This window comes from Oncorhynchus gorbuscha, linkage group LG08, assembly GCF_021184085.1.
Source record: "Oncorhynchus gorbuscha isolate QuinsamMale2020 ecotype Even-year linkage group LG08, OgorEven_v1.0, whole genome shotgun sequence".
Taxonomy (NCBI): Eukaryota; Metazoa; Chordata; class Actinopteri; order Salmoniformes; family Salmonidae; genus Oncorhynchus; species Oncorhynchus gorbuscha.
Genome location: NC_060180.1, coordinates 67592385 through 67601085, shown reverse-complemented (window position 1 = coordinate 67601085; position 8701 = coordinate 67592385).

Here is an 8701-nt window from a genome sequence, read left to right as displayed (position 1 = left end):
GCTTGGGTCACATCCAATACAGTACAGCACAGAGAGAAACACTCTTTATTTAATTAAAAACTACAGGCTTGGGTCACATCCAATACAGTACAGCACAGAGAGAAACACTCTTTATTTAATTAAAAACTACAGGCTCTTTATTTAATTAAAAACTTGGGTCACATCCAATACAGTACAGCACAGAGAGAAACACTCTTTATTTAATTAAAAACTACAGGCTTGGGTCACATCCAATACAGTACAGCACAGAGAGAAACACTCTTTATTTAATTAAAAACTACAGGCTTGGGTCACATCCAATACAGTACAGCACAGAGAGAAACACTCTTTATTTAATTAAAAACTACAGGCTTGGGTCACATCCAATACAGTACAGCACAGGGAGAAACACTCTTTATTTTAAAGTATTGGGGTGGCAGCGTCATGTTCTGGGTAAGTTTGTAGAATTGGATTCAAAATGATTCACAGCTGTAATGGCCGCCAAAGTTGCTTTCACTAAGTATTAACACTGGGCTGGGAAGACTTAGGCAGTTAAGACATCTTCGTTTTAGTATTTTTTATTAATTTGGAAAACATTGTATAATTTTCTTTTACTTTGAACATTTGGAGTAAGTTGTGTAGATATGTAGGGGGAAAAAATGGAATCCAATCCCTTTTTAGATTTCATTTTAAGGAAGCTAAATGTGGAGACTGTGCAAGGAGGGTGTGTCGACATTCACCAGGTACTGTACATGTGTGTGTTGCATGAATTTGTATGGGATCAGTGTGTGTGTGTATCCCTGTGTCTGTTGTATGCCTGTGTGTTCTGTCTTTGTATATATTACTGTACTAGCTATCTCCCAACACGGCACCACACAGTATAATTTCATGTATTTATCCATCAGAGTGTAACTGGGAATAGATCAACAGAACCATGTTTAAAGCCTGGCGCTGTATTGCAGTGCTGAGGATTATAAATCAGAGAGGGTTTAACATTGATCCCTTGGTGACCTCCTATTAACTGCTCATCGTTTTATAATATCCTGTTAATGAGAACAATGGTCTCCCGTGGATACAGAGCGTGACCGTAGCAACAAAAACCCACCATGACCGTGCACTTACTGTAATATCCACAGAACATTTTTAGGGTAGCTAATTTCTCAAATGGAATCAATAAAATGCAATATGAGGATGCCCGTCATGCCGCTTTAGATATTTAGGCTTGATAGATTTTTTCAGATGTCCGGGGTAAGAGGTTATCGATTTGTGGCGCTTTTGTTTTGGCTTTGTTTTCATGGTTGAAACTGTCTTTTGCAGCCAGTCAATGTCGTAATGGATGACAGAAGAAAAGTTGTTTTAGATATCTCAACATTGCTGAGCAGTGGGTGGGTTGAGGTGCTGCATCCACAATTAGCTGCATGGCTTTTGGAATGAGGCGCTAACAAAGGTCATTTAAAAATGCTTTTTCTCTATATCACATATATCTAGGGCCAGGAGTTGTTCCTGAAAATAACATTCAATCTCTGTGTTTCATCTCAAAGAGCGACACATGACACAGATGCTCAATTCAATCCAATTCTCAATAGGTAGACCTACTAATTGGCTGACTAAAGAGCCTGGATAGATGTCAATTGGCAATATACTACAAGTGGCAGTATCAATGAACCGTGCCTCCAACCCAACACAGAGGGTATTCAGATATGAGTGCATGGGGTGGAGAGCCGACCCGGGGACTGGGTGGAGGCCATTGATTCAGTATATCTGAGGTTGTTCCTCTGAATATAGAGTCACACACACACACACACACACACACACACACACACACACACACACACACACACACACACACACACACACACACACACACACACACACACACACACACACACACACACACACACACACACACACACACACACACACACACACACACCTGATAGAAGCCGTGGCTACAGCTAATGAATCCAGCAGCGGACTCGCTAGTCTCTAAATATTTGTGGCCGACATCTAAACCCCTGTTCACTGACGTCACAGAGAGTTCACTGACGTCACAGAGAGTTCACTGACGTCACAGAGAGTTCACTGACGTCACAGAGAGTTCACTGACGTCACAGAGAATTCACTGACGTCACAGAGAATTCACTGACGTCACAGAGAATTCACTGACGTCACAGAGAATTCACTGACGTCACAGAGAGTTCACTGGCGTCACAGAGAATTCACTGACGTCACAGAGAATTCACTGACGTCACAGAGAATTCACTGACGTCACAGAGAATTCACTGACGTCACAGAGAGTTCACTGACGTCACAGAGAATTCACTGACGTCACAGAGAATTCACTGACGTCACAGAGAATTAATCCAATCTTTCCTGCCTGCTCTCCTCTCTGCATTTCATGTTAAATTCATTTGGCTGACACATTTAAAACTCTTGTGAGGGCAAATATTAACGTGGTTTGTATTCGTTGATAGTGAGCCGTGAACCGTTGCCTCTCTCTTCCTCTCTCATAATATTTTCACATGGGCTTTTCACATTGTAATAGAACTGACTGTAGCTTATACTGTCTGGCCTATAGACAAGAGGATGTCCATGCAGATTTATTCATTCAGCTGTGCCCTTTGCCACCTTTGTAGCACTAAATATGCACTGAGTGGACAAAACATCAAGGGAAAAAAACATTTCCATGACAGACTGACCCGGTGAATCCAGCTGAAAGATACTGTATGAAATCCTTGAGACGATTGAGAATTGTGTATGTTTGCAATTCGGAGGGTGAATGGGCAAGACAAAAGATTTAAGTGGCTTTGAACGAGGTATGGTAGTAGGTGCCAGGGGCACTGGTTTCAGTGTGTCAAGAACTTTGTCCTCCCGGGTGGCGCAGTGGTTAAGGGCGCTGTACTGCAGCGCCAGCTGTGCCATCAGAGTCCCTGGGTTCGTGCCCAGGCTCTGTCGTAACCGGCCGCGACCGGGAGGTCCGTGGGGACAATTGGCCGTGACGCACAATTGGCCTAGCGTAGTCTGGGTTAGGGAGGGCTTGGTCGGTAGGGATGTCCTTGTCTCATCGCGCACCAGTGACTCCTGTGGCGGGCCGAGCCCGTACGGGCGCTAACCAATGTTGCCAGGTGCACAGTGATTCCTTCCTTCCTGGTTGGATGCGTGGTGTGTTAAGAAGCAGTGCAGCTTGGTTGGGTTGTGTATCGGAGGACGCATGACTTTCAACCTTCGTCTCTCCCGAGCCTGTACGGGAGTTGTAGCGATGAGACAAGATAGTAGCTACTACAACAACTGGATACCACGAAAAAAGGGGGGTAAAAAAAAGAAGAAAAAAAAAAGAACTTAAACTCTGATGGGTTTTTTTCCGCATGTCCTTTGGTCCAGCACCCAAAGGACATCCAGCCAACTTGACGCCACTGTGGGAAGCATTGGAGTCAACATGGACCAGCATCACTGTAGAACGCTTTCAACACCTTGTAGAGGCCATGCCCCGTCTAATTGAGGCTTTTCTGAGGGCAAACAGGGGTCAATATTAGGAAGGTGTTCCTAATGTTTTGTACACTCAGTGGATAGGCTCCTGTATATAAAATAAGGCATATCAAGGAATAGAGTAACCATCCAGACATTTCAAAGATGTTAAATGGATCATCCTGGCTGATCATTGGTCTCCCAGTGCAACCAGCCACATAATCTCTCCCACAGACACAACAATTGATACAGTTACAATATGGAGGCTGTCTGACCAGATCTTTACAATCTATCTAGAAGGATCCTTCTAAGATCCTTATAAGCTATAGTGATATTCAATCCTGGACCTCCAACCTAGGGATGCACAGGATGTGCAGGCTTTCGTTCCAACCCAGTACTGCTGACTGACACATCCGACAACTAAACAAGGGCCCGATGATTAGTTGATTCGATGTACTGAGAGGGCTTGTGCTGGTCAAGAACAAACATCTGCAAATCCTGTCAAAATCAAGACCAAGGTTGAAAACAACTTATTGGCCAACAACACCAGCGACTGTATATAACTGCTAGTACTGATATCTATTTCAATGCATTTAATAAAACAAACCGAACCCAACAAAATGTTATTAATTCATGACAATGTATTCTTAATATATGCATTTATATGTGTACATGAATGGACTACTCGCCAGGAAGCAAGTGCAGTTAGTGAGCTAAATGACGAAGAGCATTGCCGATCCAAAACAAGACACGCATCTAAACGTGGAACCATAAACAATATTGCCTGGTGTGTGATAACAACGGAGTGTTATATAAAGGGGAAGTAATCAGGGAGGTGAAGAGGTCCAGGTGTGCATAATGAGGAGCAGGTGTTCATAATGAAGGTTGCCAGGTGTGCGCCATGATGGGTTGCCAGGACCCGTGGTTAATAGGCCGGCGACGTCGAACGCGGGAAATGACTAAAATTAGTTATGGAATGAGAAAATATCCCTGGTCTGTTTTGGTCTCTTTCATATTTCTCTTCTGACTCGCTCATCAATCATCCACGGCCCATTAACAATCATCTTCCAAGACAAATAATACAATCAGGGAAGGGTCCTGTAGTCTACCAGTCTATTTTTTCAGAAAGATAATTGTAATATATCGGCTGCCGTCAAATGATAGGCTATACTCTTATTCTCCTGCCGTCAAATGATAGGCTATACTGTTATTCTCCTGCCTTCAAATGATAGGCTATGCTCTTATTCTCCTGCCTTCAAATGATAGGCTATACTGTTATTCTCCTGCCTTCAAAAGATAGGCTATACTGTTATTCTCCTGCCGTCAAATGATAGGCTATACTGTTATTCTCCTGCCTTCAAATGATAGGCTATACTGTTATTCTCCTGCCGTCAAATGATAGGCTATACTGTTATTCTCCTGCCTTCAAATGATAGGCTATACTGTTATTCTCCTGCCTTCAAATGATAGGCTATGCGCTTATTCTCCTGCCTTCAAATGATAGGCTATACTGTTATTCTCCTGCCTTCAAATGATAGGCTATACTGTTATTCTCCTGCCGTCAAATGATAGGCTATACTGTTATTCTCCTGCCTTCAAATGATAGGCTATACTGTTATTCTCCTGCCTTCAAATGATAGGCTATGCTCTTATTCTCCTGCCTTCAAATGATAGGCTATACTGTTATTCTCCTGCCGTCAAATGATAGGCTATACTGTTATTCTCCTGCCGTCAAATGATAGGCTATACTGTTATACTCCTGCCTTCAAATGATAGGCTATACTGTTATTCTCCTGCCGTCAAATGATAGGCTATACTGTTATTCTCCTGCCTTCAAATGATAGGCTATACTGTTATTCTCCTGCCTTCAAATGATAGGCTATACTGTTATTCTCCTGCCTTCAAATGATAGGCTATACTGTTATTCTCCTGCCGTCAAATGATAGGCTATACTGTTATTCTCCTGCCTTCAAATGATAGGCTATACTGTTATTCTCCTGCCTTCAAATGATAGGCTATGCTCTTATTCTCCTGCCGTCAAATGATAGGCTATGCTCTTATTCTCCTGCCTTCAAATGATAGGCTATGCTCTTATTCTCCTGCCTTCAAATGATAGGCTATACTCTTATTCTCCTGCCTTCAAATGATAGGCTATACTGTTATTCTCCTGCCTTCAAATGATGTGCTATGCTCTTATTCTCCTGCCTTCAAATGATAGGCTATGCTCTTATTCTCCTGCCTTCAAATGATAGGCTATACTGTTATTCTCCTGCCGTCAAATGATAGGCTATACTGTTATTCTCCTGCCGTCAAATGATAGGCTATACTGTTATACTCCTGCCTTCAAATGATAGGCTATACTGTTATTCTCCTGCCGTCAAATGATAGGCTATACTGTTATTCTCCTGCCTTCAAATGATAGGCTATACTGTTATTCTCCTGCCTTCAAATGATAGGCTATACTGTTATTCTCCTGCCTTCAAATGATAGGCTATACTGTTATTCTCCTGCCGTCAAATGATAGGCTATACTGTTATTCTCCTGCCTTCAAATGATAGGCTATACTGTTATTATCCTGCCTTCAAATGATAGGCTATGCTCTTATTCTCCTGCCGTCAAATGATAGGCTATGCTCTTATTCTCCTGCCTTCAAATGATAGGCTATGCTCTTATTCTCCTGCCTTCAAATGATAGGCTATACTCTTATTCTCCTGCCTTCAAATGATAGGCTATACTGTTATTCTCCTGCCTTCAAATGATGTGCTATGCTCTTATTCTCCTGCCTTCAAATGATAGGCTATGCTCTTATTCTCCTGCCTTCAAATGATAGGCTATGCTCTTATTCTCCTGCCTTCAAATGATGTGCTGTTAGTCTTGCAGCTCACTTACCTTTATCTTTGTCATGTTGCCGAAAAGTTAATTTACCTCAGAGCAGATTCGTTATAGGAAGAATATTCCTGACATGCTCGGTCTAGACACTCCAACATGACATGACTCTAAATCAGTGCTTAGAGATTGGGAAAACACTTTGTATTTGAGTAGTATTCCTTAATCACTATGGGGAATAAATTGTGTAATTACGGTAAACTAGGCAGTAGGCTACAATTACATTTTGGTAGATTAGCAGACACGAAAATCTAATTTTATTTTTCACATGCGCTGAATACAACAGGTGTAGTAGACTTTACCGTGAAATGCTTACTTACCAGCCCTGATTGAGCCCTATATGGAATAACTTACAATCAGTTCATTTAACTAAGGTAGGCAAAACAACCACATATCACGGTCATTACTAAAATGGCAAGTACTTCATTCATGTACTTACTCCGTTGTTAAACAGTAGTTACATGGTACACTCTTAGAAAAAGGGTACTTAGGCTGTCTCCATAGGAGAACCCTTTTTGGTTGCAGGTGGAACCCTCTGTGAAAAGAGTTTTACATGGAACCCAAAAGGGTTATACCTGGATCAAAAAAAAGGTTCTTCAAGGGGTTATCCTATTGGGATACCACAAGAACCCTTTGAGGTTCTAGATAGCACCTTGTTTTCTAAGAGTGTAGTCTCCTTAATTCACTTTGATATTAGAGTATGTCTATGCCGTGAAACCTGCATTACTGCAATATACTCAGCGATTATGTCATACTGTTCTAACTAGCCTTCTAGTGTCTAGAACAGGGGTGTCAAACATACGGCCCAGGGACCGGATACGGGTTGTTTGAGGAAAAAATATATACAAATATATATACTTTTAAATTACTTAACCCAAATCTAAACTGTGTAGAAATGATAATGGGCTTATATTTGCACAGTTTCTTCAATGTCCAACTCAGTAATAATCACTAGACAATCAGGGAGCATCGGAAATTCCCAAAACGATGGATAGAGGACTTTTTTTGGCAAATCTTGACGCCAAGGAAATAAACTCAGCAAAAAAAGGAACGTCCCTTTTTCAGGACCTTTGCTTTCAAAGATAATTTGTACAAATCCAAATAACTTCACAGATCCTCATTGTAAAGGGTTTAAACACGGTCTCCCATGCTTGTTCAATGAACCATGAACAATTAATGAACATACACCTGTGGATCAGTCGTTAAGACACTAACAGCTTACACACAGTAGGAAATTAATGTCACAGTTATGAAAACTTAGGACACTAAAGAGGTCTTTCTACTGACTCTGAAAAACACTAAAGGAAAGATGCCCAGGGGCCCTGCTCATCTGCGTGAAAGTGCCTTAGGCATGCTGCAAGGAGGCATGAGGACTACAGATGTGGCCAGGGCAATAAATTACAATGTCCGTACTGTGAGACGCCTAAGAAAGATCCCTGTAGCGCTGTCTTAGGCGTCTCACAGTATGGACATTGCAATTTATTGCCCTGGCCACATCTGCAGTCCTCATGCCTCCTTGCAGCATGTCTACGGCACGACAGCTGATCGTCCTCACAGTGGCAGACCACGTGTAACAACACCTGCACAGGATCGGTACATTCGAACATCACACCTGCGGGACAGGTACCGGATGGGAACAACAACTGCCCGGGTTACACCAGGAACGCACAATCCCTCCATCAGTGCTCAGACTGTCTGCAATAGGCAGAGAGAGACTGGACTGAGGGCTTGTACCTGTTTTAAGGCAGGTCTTCTCCAGATATCACCGGCAACAATGTCGCCTATGGGCACAAACTCACCATTGCTGGACCAGACAGGACTGGCAAAGAGTGCTCTTCACTGACGAGTCACGGTTTTGTCTCACCAAGGGTGATAGTCAGATTCACATTTATCGTCGAAGGAAAGAGCCTTACACCAAGGCCCATATGCTGGAGAGGATCAATTTGAAGGTGGAGGATCCATCATGGTCTGGGGCGGTGTGTCACAGCATCATCGGACTGAGCTTGTTGTCATTGCAGGCAAACTCAACGCTGTGCGTTACAGGGAAGACATCCTCCCTCATGTGGTATCCTTCCCTCAGGCTCATCCTGACATGACCCTCCAGCATGACAACGCTGTGCGTTACAGGGAAGACATCCTCCCTCATGTGGTACCCTTCCCTCGGGCTCATCCTGACATGACCCTCCAGCATGACAACGCTGTGAGTTACAGGGAAGACATCCTCCCTCATGTGGTATCCTTCCCTCAGGCTCATCCTGACTTGACCCTCCAGCATGACAACGCTGTGCGTTACAGGGAAGACATCCTCCCTCATGTGGTACCCTTCCCTCAGGCTCATCCTGACCTGACCCTCTGGCATGACAACGTCACC